The sequence below is a fragment of the Mustela erminea genome, chromosome 1, assembly GCF_009829155.1.
Source record: "Mustela erminea isolate mMusErm1 chromosome 1, mMusErm1.Pri, whole genome shotgun sequence".
NCBI lineage: Eukaryota > Metazoa > Chordata > Mammalia > Carnivora > Mustelidae > Mustela > Mustela erminea.
Window position 1 is genome coordinate 65,587,543 of NC_045614.1, and position 18,621 is coordinate 65,606,163.

Genomic DNA, 18,621 nt, shown 5'->3' on the forward strand with positions numbered 1-18,621 from the left:
TCTCCCTCTGTCTGCCACTCCCTCTGCTTGTACTGTATCTCTCTCTCTCTCAAATCGATAAATAACATCTTAAAAAAAAAAAAAAAAAGAAAGAACATAATATCAGAGAGTGTGAAACCATGGGTTTTACAGAGAGTGAGAAGAGTATTCTGTACATGAAGTTGGTCTCAAGTGGGTGGAGCAAAAGCAGGGGGGTCTGGAGACTGCTCCCTGGGTTTGTTGTCCAGCTTCATCATCTCTTTTCTATGTGATGCTGGAAATGCTACTTAAAGGTGCTGTCCCTTTCCGCATTGTGATACCTAGATCACAGTGCCTGCCCTGGAAGGATGATGTGAATGGTAGTGATAAAAGTCAGTGTATTGGACATTGCAAGTGTTTGGTAGGGTGCAGCTCTCCCCAACAGTGAGGGAGTGTTTTGGTTACATAAAAAAGAAGAAAGATACGTAGTGCATCTCCTTGGAGAAGTGATACCTTCTCGTCAATAGCAGAGACTTAAATGCCTTGGACTGGGCAGTCAGAATGATGAGGGAGCAGGAGGCTGGCTGAGGACAAAGCAAAAGCTGGCACCTTGCCACCCACTCCCCTGGGTAATATGTGTAACATTCCTCAGGCACCCCTGACCGCCATAAGAAACAAATAGTTTACTTGCAGAGATCACATCCTGCCAGACAGGAGTCTCCCTTGCTTTACAAATGTCATAGAGATCTATAAACAAAAAAGTTACCTTATCAATAGCACAATTTCCAGAGGCAAATAACTCAGTTCCTCAGCCCTAAATAAAAGTTAAATTTCTTCTAAACCCAAATCTCACTAACAAAGACGCTTGATAGCAAAAATCTGAACAGCTGGCTAAAAGACAACGGTGGTCTCCAGGCACCTCCTAGGCCCTCTTTAGCATATGAAAACTCCTTTTGAAACCTTCCTTCCCCTCACCTTCCCCCAACCACAGGGTACATAACCTGCCATCCCTCACAACCCCAGGCAGCAGCTCTTCCTGCCCTGGGGTCCTGTCCCCGTGCTTTAATAAACCACCATTTTGCGCCAAAGATGTCTCAAGAATTCTTTCTTGGTCCTCGGCTCCAGACTGCAGCCCACCGAACCTCACGTAGGTTCTAGAACTTCATCATAAGAGCACCTACCTTTCTATCTCCTAAGTGAAATGCAAGAGGCATCTTCACTCTATGGGTAAGTCCCTGTTGTCACATCCTAGTTATCCCAGGCAACAACAAGTGTTCATTGGATGCCTGATTAGTTATTTCCTGCAATGTTAAATCATCACTGCTTATTCTGTCCTCTTGCTTCATTTCGAATTTCGTGGCTTTATATTTTCCCGTTAATCTGTATTTGTTTGCACCAACTCGATCAGAAATTTGCTCATCTAGTCCTCCTTTTTCTAGTCTTCTCACTTTCTAACTTGGGCATTTCTGCTAAATTTCCTTGAAAAAGCCTGGATCCCAGAACTAATTAAAGTTCTCAAAGTCGTCTGATTTTTTTAATGCATTCTTGCTCATCATCAGATCCTTTTGTATCCGTTTCGTTTAGAGGGCATTGCTACTAATCTACAGTTCTCAGATGCAATGTTTCCCATGCTTCTTATTGATGAGATGAAAAAGGACACTAACTAGTCTTTCCAACGTTGAGAGAATTTTAGCATAGCTAAGATGAGGAGGGGACAAGCGGGGATCTCTTTCATCATTGTTAGTGCAACAACTGTTGACCTTCTGCCTCATTTGAACTGCAAAATGTTGCATAATTCTCTAGCTCAGACCCTGACTTCTGGAGACCTCTCACTGCCCGCCACCCCCCCCCCCGACATTTTTGCATAACCTCCATTTGCAGATTTATAGTCCGCTTTGAACCTTTTTCTTCTTTGTGGTTTTTGCAAGTGTTCCCTCACTTTAAGAGAATAACGTCATTTTAAAATCTTTTAAACAATTCATTAATCATTTTGCTAATCATAAATAACAAAGCTTTTAAACAAAACAGAATGAATACTAGCCCAAACTGAGCCCCACTAATTTATATAATTTGCCATATATTTTCATCACTCATGGTGATCTTTGACCTCTTTCCAAAACCATGATTAAATCACTTTTCTTTGAGTCATTCTGATTAATTTTTCATTCACAATTGGGTGACTCACCAAATCAAAAATGATCTTATGTCCAAATGTTTGACTTTTTTTTAATTCTCTTTAATTTCTTCTTTAATATCTTCTGTGGGTTAGTGACAAAGCTAAAAATTCATGTGTTCTGCCTTAATCTTTTTGAAGGGAGTGTGCCAGTTACCCATTCTTAACATTTTTCAGAGGTATCAATATGATGAGGGAGCAGGAGGCTGGCTGAGGACAAAGCAAAAGCTGGCACCTTGCACCCCCTCTCCACCTGTTCCCCTCGGTAATGTGTGTGACATTCCTCAGGCACCCCTGACTGCGGTATTGAGAAGCAAATAGTTAACTTGCAGAGATCACAATCATAGAACACAGGAGTCTCCCTTTGGTTTACAAATGTCCTAGAGATCTACAAAAGAAGCTACCTTATCAATAGCACAATTTCCAGAGGCAAATAACTCAGTTCCTCCAACCCTAAGGTCACCCTCTCCTCCAAAAACAAAACTGAAGGAGGCTAAATATAGTTAAATCTCTTCTGAACCTAAATCTCACTAACAAAGACGCTTGATAGCAGGATTGTGACATCCCACCAGGAATCTCCCAACTATCTTGATGTTAATGGCTGGCCAAAAGACAACATTGATCAAGCGGCTAGGCCTCCGCTAGGCCTCCGGTATCCTGGCACCTTGTAGGCCCTCTTAGCATATGAAAGCTCCGTTGTAACCTCCCTTCCCCTCACCTTCCCCCAACCACAAGGTACAGAACCTGCCATCCCTCACAACCCCAGGCAGCAGCTCTTTCTGCCCATAGGTCCTGTCCCCATGCTTTAATAAACCATGATTTTGCACCAAAGATGTCTCAAGAATTCTTTCTTGGTCATCGGCTCCGGACCCCAGCCCATGGAACCTCATCTAGGTTCTAGAACTTAATCAAATATGCCACTGATGAAGTTCTTGAACCTAGCTTAGGTTCAATGGGGTGAGGTTCGGAGCCGACGGCTAAGAAAGAGTTCTTAAGACGTCTTTGGTGCAAAAAGGTGGTTTATTAGAGCACGGGGACAGGACCCGTGGGCAGAAGATGTTGCACTGTTATCCTGAGGAGCGGCTGATTATATACACAGGAGTTGGGTAGGTGAAGACAAAGAGGGTGATGTTAGTCTCTAAGGAATTTTGGAAGCAAGGTCTCCAGGACCTTGAGGGACTAGCTATTGTTGAGAGAAAGGTTATTCATTTCTAGTAGTAAAATCTTGTGAGACCCTTTAGATGTGTATCAGTGGGCCGTACGCTTGGGACTGATTCTCGACACTATCTTGGAGATCTAGAGATAAAGTTTCACATTTCTCCTATCAAGTGTCCTTGTTAGTGAGATTTGGGTTTAGAAGAAATTTAACTTTATTCAGGGCTTGAGGAACTGAGTTAATTTGCCTCTGGAAATTGTGCTATTGTTAGGTAGCTTCTTTGCTGTAAATCTCTAGGACATTGGTAAACCAAGGGAGACTCCTCTCTTGCAGGACTGTGATCTCTGCAAGTTAACTTTGTTTTTCTTTTAGGGCAGCCAGAGGTGCCACACATATTACTGAGGGGAGTGGGTGGAGAGGGGGGTGCAAGGTGCCAGCTTTTGCTTTGTCCTCAGCCAGCCTCCTGCTCCCTCATCACCACCTTTACTGATTGCCCTTCCTGGCCAAAAGTTTCCAAAACCTTTTAAGAGACTACTTTTTCCATATTCTCTGAAATGCTAACATTCTTTCATTTTTCTAAGAATAAACTTAAGTGGATCAGTAAACATGCTGGCCAATTCCCTGATTAACTGAGGGTGATGTGGCCCCTTCAGTGCCTGCCAAGTAAGGAATTCCCTTATCTTCATGTTGGCTAGAGCAATTTTTGCAATGTCTTCATTACTCCCTAATTGTCTATATTTCTTTGGTTCATTTCTCTTGTTAAAGGCAGATTTAAAAAATGAGTTCAATAACTCAGCCGTTTTAGAGCCATCATTAATTTCATGCCCTTCCTCATTCATTAGTGGACCTATTTTCTTGTGGCTTTCTTTTCCCTCTGGGTCTTTTTTTTTTTTTTTAAATTCTTCTCATTTATTTTAACCCTTTGATCCCACTCCATTATGACCATTATGTCTTCCCTCACAACATGAATAACATCTCAGTGAAAAGTTGATTTGGTTTTCTAAGTTTCCCATCATCTTTTTGCTCTGAAAAGTCGGACTGTTATTTACACAATTTAAAAAATCTTATTCAGAGGAAATTTATAGGTCATTTCTTTAAAAGAATGCTAAAATATGCTTTATAAGTGTCTTTTCTACATGTGAAGGCAGCGTCTTTGAACTAAATTTTTTTTTTTAAAGATTAGCTGTCTAAAAACAATTGATTTCTTAAAAATTGTTTTCACTTCATCATACTTTAAATTTCTGTAGTTCAACAACCTCCCCACTGCAGTCTGGGTTTAGTCTCATATTAGCAGTCCATATTTCTCCAAAATCCAGTGAAAGCCATGACATCACTTCTGATTCCCTTTCTCCCTGTGGTATGCAGTTTCCCAAACATTAAGATAGTTCTTAACAACAAACAAAAATGTGAATATGAAAAATTCTAATTAAACAAAACTTTCTTTTGTAATCTGATTATTTGAATACAAATCAGGTGTTTAGCTCAATTTTTTTTCAGCTCAATATTTTTATCTGCATTTTTTATTTTCGGAGAATATATCCTCAGTTAAATAGATTTTATATTCACTTTGTTTTACTGAGGGGTTACTAGTTGGGGCACCATGTGTAGGCAGGTTCTCCTCAGATTTTTCATTCTTTGAAAATGCTATTTTCTTCCATTTCCTTTTCTTCATTTAACTTAAAGTTGTTTGTTTCTATGCTAATACTAGAAAAATAACATGAAAAAGAAATGAAACGGAAATTAGGCTGACCTGGATTTGCATCCAAATGGTTCCACTTGTAGGGTAAACTATAGAGCAGTTGACACAAAGTTTTTGAGATTCAATCTCATCTGTAAATGGGAACTATTAGTATCTAGTCCCAAGGCAATTTGCTATGAAGGTTAAGTAAAATCATGATAGTACGCATTTAGAAGAATGCCTTGCACATAGCATGTACCGACACATGTTATTCTTTTTTACTCTTTGTTATTGCTACTTTGGCCATTGATTTTGTGTGCTCCATCTCCTTTAATCTATGTTTGTTTGTTTCAAATAGTTGAATATTAAATAATAATGAAGAATGTAAAGTGTATAGGAAATGGGTTTGTTGTTATTATTGTTGTTTTGTTGTTTATCTGTCAGTAACAAAGTTAGGTCATTGAGATAATAGATTTAAAGCTTCAAAAGATCTTAAAAATAGTTTAGTCAAAGTCTTTTTTCTAGCTGAAGCAAAACTCCTAGAGCCCTCAATGTCACCCAGCCTACCTATGATCTCTAATTTCCTACTGAGTTCTGGAAGGAATAATTAGGGAGCTAGAATAGGGGAGAGGTTTCCATGCAGTAAAAGGCTTAAATTGGTGAATAGGCTACTCTGGACTTAAGTCATTATTACAGAAATCTGTTCCAATGAATGATTCAGAATTTTCATGCAGAGCTGAATATGTCACAAATACTCCATACTGTAATTTAAAACAGCCTTTCCCATAGTTTGTTTCAGGGAATATCATTACTATATGGCATTACACCCTGAAAGATTGCAGTAACTACAAAACTATGGAGATGCTGAATGGAACTAAATGAAACAAGTTTGTTCCCAACAGACTTTCTGAAAGCTGTGAACATCTTAAAAGAAAGATACCTGTCTGTGTGCATGTGAAGAGCATATGCTGAACTCTTAGAACCCTGTGTTGTGCACAAAGCTCATTCACCATACACTGAGAAACACAGCGATTGCCTTTTTGTCTTTAGAACTCTAAACATGGGCTTATCCTGTCAGTGGATTATTACAGTAAAAAAAAAAAAAAAAATCAATAAAACAGTATTTGACATGAATACAAAAAGAACAAATAGAAGTTTTTGACCAGTTTTTAGACTTTTCCAGTAGACATTTTGGAATCATGAAGAAACTGTCACTGTCACCTAAAATAATCCAACCACATTAAACTTTTAAAAACCCATGTTCAAAAAATGTGAAGCTAAAGTGTTCACCTTTAATCTCCTGACATTTATGGAGCAAGACGACATGGCTGTAATGAACCACCACTGATTGTTTCATGTAATATGGAGAGGCATCATTAGTTTATGATAACAAGGGGTGGGTTGTTGGGCTTTTCCTGAACTGATATGATAATTAGTCATATAACTGTTTTATTTTCCTTGGTAATGAGCATATGCCAAAGGGTTTATTGCAAAAAGATACATTTTTCAGAAATCTAAAAAGTACACTGAATGTGAGATACTGTTTGTTTTTTTTTTTCCAAAATTTCTTCTCCAAGGCACATGTTGATTTTCACACCATAAGAACATAATTAGGAGAGTTTTTAATTCTACAGCTCTTTTTATTTTGGGAGGTCTTAAAAACTCTTATAATCTAATATATATTACCTTATACGTGCCTCTTCCTTCTCAATCTTGGATATTTGTAAATATAAAGTGAACTGCTGTGCATATCTACTAATCCCCAGCAAATTCTGTCTGTGTAATAGAACTTTTTAAATACCCAATAATTGGATTCCTCATGAGTTGGTAGGTGGGTAAGTAGGTGGTAAGTATTGCTGAGTTTCATATAGTCTGCATTTTTATAAGTGTCTAATATTCTGCCTCCACAAATAAAAGGATACATTATTAAATTCCTCTTTGGCAGCTCTTTCCTAGGATGAGTCTGATTCTTTCACCCCTTTTGACAGGATCTAATTTCTATTCTTTTCAACAGTTCCACTGACCTCCTATGCACTCTTTCCTATGCTGCAGAGTTTCACTTGACTGCTGATCTTCCCATCTCCATACATTAAAGATGCATTTATACTTTTTTTACAGTGCTCTGAACATAATTACAAAAGCTTTGAATCCAGAATCAAAAACGAGCAGTTTGATCACATAAAAGCTAATTTCTGAAAACCACTACACACAGAGATTCAAAGTCAAAGGGAGGACAAACTTAGAACTCTTTAGGAGCAACCAGCAGAGAAACATTTTTCTAAGCAGACTCGTGGAAAAGTTTATTATGTACAGCAATTCAAAATGCTGACCCCATCTACCTTTTGTTTTCTAAACCCATTGAAGTCCTATTATCCAGTCTGTTGAGTTTTTTCATTACAGGTAACTAATGTGCCATTTCTATTTAATAAGAGTTTCCTTCAATTTTCCCTTTGTAATTAAGGTACATGATCAACCATTTAATTGTGAAATTTTAAAAAGTAACATAGGACAATACCTAGCAGCCACTTTTAAAAAAACAAAAGGTATACCTAGAGTCCAAAAGCAAGTATAGCATTCTCGAGCTGTTTGCTTTTTTTTTTTTTTTTAAATAAATATTTCCAATGTACAGTGTGTGATAATCTTGCCTTTTGGGTTCAGATTTAACTATAAAAAGTGAAGGGAGTGTAATTGTTTGCGGTGTTTGCTCCCTGAAGTGAAGTTTGATTTTCCCTTAAATCCAAACAGAAAATTTTGTACCTTTATTGCAGAAAGAAGAAACTCTGCTAGAGACGTATTTCCTCACCATCACTTCCCCTGATGACGTGCCCTGCTCCTTCACCATTAGTTCTGCTGTCACCCCTCATGGAAGCTTTCTTTCACCTTTCATTAAGGTCAGAGACACCACTGCTGTTTTTTAATATAGTCTGGGCTGTCCATGACCAAACCAGTCCAAATGACATTAGCTTCAGTTATTTCATTGTCTATTTCCCCACTGAACTTTGAGATTCTCAAATACATACACTATAGCTTTATCCCATCCTGCAAACACCAATTTTCCATATAACAGAAACCCAATACATAGTTTTTGAATGGGGATGATGTCCTAAAACCACACAGTGAAAAAGATGGCACTGGGAACAGCTCTTCACACAGGCAATCCAATTTAATTAATCACAATTTAATTGTGAAAATTTTAAAAGTAAGCTTAAGCAGTGGAAAAAATTATGTAAAGAAATGTCTAAATTACAGCTTGTTAATCAGTCTTCTCTCTCCCTGAATTCCTCTATGTATGTTTTCAGGGGGGTGGAGTCCTCCTAAAAGCCACTTAAACTAGCTACAATGTCTTCCAGTTTTTCCTTTGGTAAACAAATATATATCAAATATCCAGGTATTAGGATCCATGCTAAGTGTTGTAGACATACATCAATGCATGCTTATAATTTTCAATTTCATAGGTGAAGTAGAATATGAACAAGCAATTTTAGTAATAATTCAAGATAGAAGTCTATTGAACATAAAAGGAAAGCACAACGAGGGAATCATCAACATTATTAGGGTCAAGAGGAGAAAATAAGAAATCCTTCATAGAGGAAATAGTGGTTGAATTCAATCTTAGTAATATGGCAGAGACATAGACAGATGAAACTCCTTTATTTATATATATGAATATAGCATTGAATTTTGTGGTAGAATAAATTTTTAGAGTATACTCCCAAAGATATTCTTCTTTAATCCACAGAATTGTGAATATGATGAAATATCATTCCTGTGGACATATTATAATAATATGGTGTCAGGTACAGTTAACCTTGAGACAGGGAGATAGTCTGGGTGGGCCTGATCTAAACATATCAATCTTTTTAAAGCACAGAGATTTTTTTGACTGAAGGCAGAGATGTCAGCGATACTCAAAGTGTGAGAAAAGCTCAGCTCAGGGCTGTTGCTTTAAAATGGAAAAACTGTATGAGAGGAACCCAGATGAGCTAAGTTGATGAGGGAATCCCCCAGCTGAGAAATAGGAACCTCCGTCCCATCATCACAATGCACTGAACTCAGCTAACAACGTTCATGAGACCATGCAAGTAAATTCTTCATCAGAGCATCCTGATAAAACACTAGCCCAGGTAAAACATTTTTTAAATTTTATTTCTTTTCTCTCTTTTTTTCTTTCCAAATTCTCACCTAAATTCTAGTTAGTTAACATATAGCATAATATTGTTTTCAGGAGTAGCATTTAGTGATTCATCACTTAGATATAACACCCAGTGTTTATCATAACAATTGCCCTCTTAATGTCCATAACTCATTTAGCTCATCCCCTACCCCCTCCCTCCATCAACCCTAAGTTTGTTCTCTATTGTGGAGTCTTTTATGGTTTAAATTCTCTCTCTCTCTCTCTCTCTTTTTCCCTTCCCTATGTGTTCATCTTTTTTTTTCTTAAATCCCACATATGATTGAAATCATATGGTATTTGTCTTTCTCTGCCTGATTTATTTTGCTCATAATAGGCCCAGATAAAACCTTAATTTAAGCCCTGTGAAACCTTATGCGAAGAACCTAGTCAAGCCACCTGGATTTTGGCCAAAAGGATTATGCTAATTAGTGGATTTTTTTTTAAACTAAATTTCTAGTAATTTCTTATGAAGTAATAAAATGTAATAATGATTTATTGTGTGTTTTTTTCCTAATGAAAATTTGAGAATATATGAAGTATTCAGAAACTATTGATTAGGCCAAGAAAAAAATAGGGCACAAATTAGTAATATCAGAAATGAAATCGGGCTCTCTGCTCAGCAGGGAGCCTGCTTCCCTCTCTCTCTCTCTCTCTCTCTGCCTGCCTCTCCATCTGCTTGTGATATCTCTCTGTCAAATAAATTAAAAAAATCTTTAAAAAAAAAAAAAGAAATGAAAAGGGGACATAACCAAAGAATCTATGGACATTAAAAGGATAATACAAAAACACCATGAACAACTCTATACCCACATATTTGCTAACCTAGGTGAAATGGAACATTTCTTGAAAGATACAGCTGCCAAAATTCACACAAGAAGAAACAGAAAATCTGAATTGCCCTGTATCTATTACAGACATTGAATCAATAATTAATAACCATCCAAAAGAGAAAACACCAGACTCACCTGGGTTCACTGGTGAATTTGACCAAGCATTTAAGGAAGAAGTTATACCAATTCTCCATAACCTCTTTCAGATAATAAAAGCAAAGGGAATGTTTCCTAACTTGTTCTGTGATGCTGTGTTACTCGAACACCAAAACCTGGAAAAGACATTATAAGGAAAAAAAAAAAAGCTACACACCAATATCTCTCATGAACATAGATGCAAAAATCCAAAATGCTAACAAACTGAATCTAAGAATGGAAAAGGAATAATTATATACCATAACCAAGTGGGATGTAAAGCTGATTCAACATTCAAAATCAAGTAATATAATCCATCACAGCCAGAGGCTAAAACCAAAATCACATGATTATATTAATAGATTTAGAAATAATATTTGACAAAATCTAACACTCACTTATGATAAAAACTCAGTGAACTAGGAGTAGAAGTGAACTTCATCGACTTAATAAAGACAATATAGAAAAAAAAATACAGCTAACATCATACTCAATAGTGAGAAACTTCCCCACTAAGATCAGGTACAAGGCAAGAATTTCCCTTCCTATCATTTATTTTCAACATTGTAGAAGAAGTTCTAGCAAATGCAGTAAGACGAGGAAAAAAAAAAAAGTATACAAACTGAAAACAAAACAAAACAAAAAACAAACCCTCTTTTCATTCACAGATGACATGATTTTTATTTAGAGAATCCAAAAGAATCAACAACCAAAAACTTTCTAAAACTAACAGGTAATTATAACAAGGTTGCAGGATACAAGATTAATATGTAAAAATAAATCACTTTCTTTTATATCAGATATTTTAAAATAGAATTTAAAATTTAAAATGCAAAACCATTTACATTAGCACCCCAAAAATAAAATACTTAGATATAAATAAAACCATATAGGATCTACATGAGGAAAACTACACAATACTGATGAATGAAATCAATGAACTAAATAAATGGAGAGATATATCAGATTTATAAATAAGTTTATAAACCAGAAGACTGCATGTTGTCAACATGTCAGCTCTTCCCAAATTGATATATAGATTCAGTGCAATCACAATAAAAACCCCAGCAAGTTGTTTTGTCGCAATTGACAAACTGATTCTAAATTTTACATGGAGAAGCAAAAGACCCAGCATAGCCAATAAAATTTGAAGAAGAAAGTTGGAGGATTGACACTACTAGGCTTATTATATAGCTATAATAATCAACGCATTGCCACATTTAATGGACAAATAGACTAATAAAATAGAAACTATAGCCCAGAAACAGATGCCCCCAAATATAATCAACTGATCTTTGACAAAAAAGAAAAGCATTACAATGGAGCAAAGAAAATCTTTTCAATAAATAAATAAATAGAAGATAAATGATAGATGACAGGTAGAAGATAGATAGATAGATAGATGATAGGAATCAGTCAGTCTGGACATAGATCTTACATCCCTCACAAAATTTAACTCAAGAATGGATCTTGGACTATAAGCAAATTGCAAAACAGTAAAACTCCAAGAAGATAAGGTAGGGGAAAACCTGGATGACCTGGGCAGAGTGATGTTTTTTTTAAATAAAACATTAAAGGTATGATTCATCATAGAAAAAATTGACAAATGCAAATTAATTTAAATAAAAAACAAACTTCTCTGAAAAACAATGTCAATAGAATGAAAAGACAGCCTCAAACAGGAAGAAAGAAAACATTTGCAAAGATAAATCTTATTATATTCACATATGTATGATCCAAAATATACCAGAACTTTTAAAACTCAACAATAAGAAAATAACTCATTAAAAAAAAAAAAAATGGGTCAAATACCTTAACAGACATATCACCCAAGAATGTATACAGATGACAAATAAGTTTATGAAAAGATACTTGACATCATAGGTCATCATGGAGGGACAAGTTAAAACAATGAGATATCACTACACACCTATTAGAATTGCCAAAATCAAAACACTGACAACACCAAATGCTGAGGAGGATATTGAGCAACAGGGATTTTCACACATTCCCAGTAGGAATGCAACATGGTATAGCCACTTTGGAGGAAGTCTGGTGGTTTCTTACAAAATTAAACATTCTTTTATCATATGATGCAGTAATTGTGTTCCTTGGTATCTACTCAAAGTACTTAAAATCTTATTTCCACACAAAACCCTGCATATGGATGTTTATAGCAGCTTTTTCATAAAGGCCAAAGCTTAGAAGTAGTCTTTCAGTAGGTGAATGGATAAACATAGTGATATATCCATGCAATGAAATATTATTCAGCACTAAAAAATATGTCTATTGAGCCATGAGAACGCTTGGTGGAACCTTAAATGCATAATATTATGTGAAAGAAGCCAATGTAAAAAGACTACTTACTGTATGATTCCAATAATACAACATTCTGACATAAAATTATACAAATAGTAAAAAAGATCTCTAAAAGTGGTTGTCGGCATTTGATGTGGGGTTAGGGGAAGAACTGGTGGAGCACAAAGGATTTCAGAACTGCTAAAATACTCTGTATAATGCCATAATGATGGATATATGTCATTATACATTTTTCCAAACCCACGGAATGCACACCACCAAAAGCGAATCATAAAGTAAACTATGAGCTTTGGGGGATTATGATGTGTCATTGTTAAGTTCCTCCATTGTAGCAGAGATGCCACGGTTGTGGGGGGTGTCATAATGAGGGAGGCTGTGCATGTGGATGGCAGGGACCATATGGGAAATCTCTGTACTGTCTCCTCAATTTTGCTGTGAATTTGTCCTAAAAAATAAATGATCAAAAAATTAATGAGAACTATATTGATTATATTAATGAGAGAGTTGATAGGATACAATACACATTCTAGTTGTCTAACTCAACATTCATTCCACTTTTTCTTTGGTAAAATAACTGAATCTGTTTGGTTGGCAATATGCCCAACCCAAAGATTACACTATCCAGTCCTTCTTGCAGCTCATGTGACCAAGTTTTGGTCAACTATGTTTAAAAAGAAGTGTAACATGAGAAGCCTTCCTAAAGATAGGGATTACGTACTTTTTCATCTTTTTCTCCTTTCTGCTGCATAGCTTCTGAAACATGAGATAATGGCTTAAGTTCATCTTGCACCATAAGGCGATATGAACAGTATCTATTGATACATTATCTGCTAATGTATCTATGGCACACTGTATAAAATGTCCCCAAAACTTAGTGGCTTAAAAAACAAACATATTATAAATGAAACAAGATGGGATTGGGAGGGAGACAAACCATAAGTGACTCTTAATCTCACAAAACAAACTAAGGGTTGCTGGGGGGAGGGGGTTTGGGAGAAGGGGGTGGGATTATGGACATTGGGGAGGGTATGTGCTTTGGTGAGTGCTGTGAAGTGTGTAAACCTGGTGATTCACAGACCTGTACCCCTGGGGATAAAAATATATGTTTATAAAAAATAAAAAATTAAAAAAAAAAAAAAACATATTGGGGCATCTGGGTGGCTTAGTCGGTCTGCCTCCAGCTCAGGAGCCTGGGATCAAGACCCACATCAGGACCCCTGTTCAGCTGGGAGTCTGCTTCTCACTCTATCCCTCCCCTCTGCTCGTGATCTCTCATGCTCATTCTCTCTCAAATGAAATAAAATAAAATAAAATAAAATAAAATAAAATAAAATAAAATAAAATAAAATAAAATAAAATGAAATAAAATAAAAAAAAAACATGTCATTATTATATTTCAATTCTGTGGATCAGATGATTTTTTTGTTCCATACAGCATTATTTGAGGTTTCTCATTGAAAATTAGCTGGGCAGCAGGGCTGGTTTGCAAGAACCATGATAGCTCATTCTCATTTCTGGCACTGTGATAAAAAGGGCTAAAAGGTGAAACCCAGCTGGTTCCCTTGCCTTTTGCATATACTCTCTGAGCCTGTCTGGATGATCTCTCCAATGGGGTAGTTGGATTTATTACATGACAGTTCAGGGCTCTAAGAGCAAATGTTTCAAGAAGTAAGAAGTAGAAACTGACAGTACCTTGAGGCATGGGTCTGGAAATTGGCACAGTGTCATTTCTGCCATATTCTATTATTCCAAGTAGTCCCTTATTCTGTCCAGATGCAAGGAGAGGGGACATAGACCTCATCTCTAAATAGGAGAAGTGTGAAGAATTTGTGCCAATTTTGATCTGCCATAGGTGACCTAAGGATGGCAAAGACGAGCTGGAACAGCCTGTGTCCCTGACATAAAGCTTCTTAGCTAGCTCTTTGCTGCTTACATCTGAATTTATTTTATGTTACATGAAATAAATGTGCATCTGTTTTAAGCAACTGGATTTTAGTTGGATTTTAGTTTTATGTAGCAGAAACTGATTCTGAGAACTTCAGGAAGAATTTTATAAGGATGTGGAATCTAGAATCATGGTGATTTACCTAATATGTCCAATTTCTGTCTTCCAGGGCTTCTCATGGCCTTTTATTATCACATATATAGTGATAAAAAAATACTCTACTTTATAAACTGCAACTTTCTTCTGATGGATATGTAAGAGTTATGTAATTTTGGAATTCATCTGCTCTATTCATGATAAAACACTTAGTGACAAAATACAAAGAGTTGCAGTATTAATCTAAAACAATGAGGTTTTCATGGATAATGAAAAAAATAAGTGAAATGAAAAGCAAGGATCCTGAAAGAAATAAAGAAGGTGTAAAATCCAATGAAATGTTTGCATTAGCAGCTTGTCCTTCCCTTTTCTTCTGATAATGTCCTAGCTGTGTTTTATTTGTTGTAAGTTGTCATGGTGATAGGCAGAGGACCTGGAATCAATGCAGGAATAGGAGGTTGTGTTTTATTTGTTGCTTTATTTTACTTACCATTGTTTTATCTGACCACAATGCATTTTAAAGCAAGACTCTGCCACACTCAGAATCTTTTGTACGCCCATACCCTATTCATTCAAGTTCCTACACATTCCCCACCCTTGTGCACACCCAGACTCTTTCTCAAATCCTCCCAAACACATCGTAAGACTTTCACAAAATGTTTTGAGTGCATGCACATGAATGTTCATTCTCTTATACTTTTGCATAATTTTGCACTTGAACTCGTGTTTATTCAATCTTTAGCAAACTTACTCTTGTAAATTCATACCCTGCCTAATGAACTTATATACTTGTCTGTTGTACACACACTTTTTGATGCATTTTTTGACAAGATAAATGAGTTTTCTTAAGTTTCTCTAAGCCAAACTGACCTCGTTCTTCTCTACTCCAGACTAAAAGAGCATGTCACATGAAAGAGGAAGGACCAGAGGCAGACAACTTGTGATGATGCTAAAGAACTAATGCTTCCAGACTCCTTCCTTGCATGAATCCTTTTCAAGGCTCTGATAAGAGCCTTAGAGAAATAGTCACATGTGTGTTCACAAGTTTTTGAAAAAAAAATGGAAAAGGAAGATATTTTAAGATCATGGTCTTTTTCATACTTTGCCACATGTTGGATGTTATTGCAGGAGCACAGGGCATTACTGGGGTCCTTTTCAGAAGAAGCTTATTTGAAATTACACAATTTTAGCTACTGTATGTAAAGATGAATTTTCCAATTTAAAAAAAACTGGTAAATTGCAAACTTTTAGTTGAACTTTTAAGCTGGACTTTTCTCACTCTAATTAATAAACTAGAAGATTCAGATAAAAGCAGATTATAAAATAGAGCCACCAAATCAATGAATTCATACGTATTTTCATGCAGAAAGGTAAATGTGACTCCTCCTGAAAATGATTAGACTACATGAAAGTAGCAGTTCAGTGAAAGAAAAAATTCCCTTTTAAAATAGGATGAATAGACCCTTGAGAAGTCTCTTTAATGAAAAAGTATGAAACATAAGAATACATTGAAAAAATTAATTTTTTTGCTGACTTGATGAAAATGTTGACATCAATGCAGTTAACATAAAATTTTTACATGTCACTAGAGGATATTGGCACAAACCGGTTATGTGTGCAGTCATTTCAAAATATATTTAAGTCATTCCATGAGAAAACTAGAAATGTTCTGCCATCTAATGACATATATGTGAAAGAAATTTGATAACATTTCTTCAATGGCACTCATAAAATGTGAGATTACCCATAATGAGCTGTAAAGTGGAAGGAAAAAACCCTAAACTTCTATATCTACTGCTACTTTACTACCGCTGGTAATATTAGCAACAACAGATTTTGAGCAACCATTCTAGAGGAAGTACTGAATTACCTTTCTAATCTCTCTACAGAAGATAGCATAGGGCAATTCCTACATGAAAAGGCAATCAAACAAAGAATATGCAGCCAAAAATACATGGAAAAGCATGATAGAGGAAGTTAATTAATTACAATACTATTTTGTACTTATTTGTGATTTTTGTCAACATTTAAGCGTATATTTGCCATGGTTTATTATCTCATTCTAAATAAAGGCTTAATTTCATATCTAATATTTTATTCATAATTTTATATCCTTTTTACCCCAAGAAAAAGAAGTTTTCTCTCAGATTAAATCATCTGGCACCATCAAGACTGAAACTACCTCAGGAAGAGGATGGAGTCAGTCACAGTGAGAACAAATGGATTAAATAAAACCAGGGACCAAGATTTAGGACAATCACAAACCTATAAAAAAAAAGAAAAGAAAAGAAAAGAAAAAGGTGAGGTAGGAAGTATGAAAGCAGGGTAAAAATAAATAGAACATGGAAAGAAATCTCTGTGAAGAAATGTACTTTAATATCAGTTCTTCAAAGAGGTGAATAAAAAGGAAGATGTGTTGGGTGCTTCCTGAAAGTGATACGAGATGTGCCAAACTCTGAGGGTGAGGACCCTATGAGTGGTGGCTCAGATGAAGATCATGGGAAAAGAATTCAGAAAAATGGGAATAGCATTCTTCAGTGCTATGTGGAGGAGGTAATATTAAAGAACCAATGATATAGTTGAACCCTGAAAATGTTAAAGTTTTTAAAATTTCACTCAAATATTTTTTCAAGTTTTCTCATTCATACAGATCACCAGACTAAAGAAATGATCACCAGAGAAACCAAACATTGCCTATCTTTATTTAGCCTTTGACACTTGGAAAGAACACAACATTTCCCCCCCCTAGCATCAGCAGCTAGTGCTATTACATTAGTTAATTCTCCCTATACATAAATGAAAGCAACATGGGGATCGTTTCCTTCAGATCCAGGCTAAGTTTCACATGACAAGCTCACTGAGTCCAGTTGGTCCACTATAAACTTCTTATTTAGATTAAGAGTACACTAAACATCTGGGCCATCCAAGGAGTTCAGGAACAATCCATTAGCAAACCTGCCACTAGAATACAAATATATAGTATTGATTTTAAAATGGAAAAAAAAGTCAGTAGGTTAATTGAAGCCCCAAATTCCAAAATACATCTTGATATTTCTTAAGGAAGGATGACAAATATAATTTAGTTCTCCCATTAAAATATTTAAGTACCCAACTATGCAAATTCTGTTCTCCATTCTCAATTTTCTCTACTCCCCTCCCCCAACTTTGATGAAGATTTCCATGGAAGAATCCAAAACATTATTATTGGAAAGATGGCATATACATCTATAGTGTCTTTCATAATAGCTTTTACATCATGCCCCATTAGGGTTTCTTTTTACACTAGTCTGGCATGCCAGTGTAATTCCCTGTTAAATGCTATATTAGCAAGGATGAGTAATAACTCAACGTGATGCTAACATAGCACAAGTTTAAATTGCTAATTCAATGAAGCCTTCATTTTGTTTTACATTGCTCCAATCATTGTAATTATTGCAATAAAATATTAGAATCCCATAAAGATAAAAAAAAACAACATGAATATAGTACCCATGTTTCCTACTCTTGGCTAAAAATACATCTTCAGAGGGAAATTGTTCTCTGGCTTTAGTATCAGCACTTATCAAAGGGGATGCTCAAGAATCTTTTCAAAAGCTTTTCAAAAAGCTTTTACTCAATGTATGAATAGTGTTGAGTCTTCCCTCATTCTTCTGGTTCCTTTAATATGAGAATCAATAAATTACTAAGTCTGCTCTCATATTGTGAAACCCCTTTCAGATTTACTCTCTCTTCCTTTCTCCAATTTTTATTGTAATACTCCAGATTACATGCCTAGCTCTGAACATACAGCATTCTTTTTTTTTTTTTTTTTTTTAAGTAGCCTCCACTCCCAGACTGGAGCCCTGTGCAAGGCTTGAACTCATAACCCTGAGATCAAGCCCTGAGTTTGGATCAAGAGTCAGATGCTTAACTGACTGAGCCACCCAGATGCCCCCAGTTTGAAACACATCAAACTGTGTGCTCCCACCATATTAACCATCATACACAGACAAACACACACACTTTAACCCTGTCACTCAGCTACTCAAAAAACTTGGAAGATTGCATTGCTTATAAGGCTATTTTCTGGCTTTCAAAGGATTATAGGACATCAGATAATATATACACAGATACATATGTTTGAACTGTGCAGGTCCACTTACAAGCAGATTTAATTT

The 18,621-nt window shown here is 35.9% G+C and overlaps 1 long non-coding RNA gene across 1 annotated transcript; it reads left to right on the forward strand.

Annotated features, from left to right (window-relative positions):
* Positions 1-3,160: 3,160 nt before the first annotated feature.
* Positions 3,161-16,794, forward strand: LOC116600717. Its single transcript, XR_004289773.1, has 5 exons — positions 3,161-3,237; positions 7,734-7,856; positions 8,832-9,089; positions 14,538-14,785; positions 16,592-16,794. It is a non-coding gene; the product is annotated as an uncharacterized LOC116600717 (long non-coding RNA).
* Positions 16,795-18,621: the final 1,827 nt, after the last annotated feature.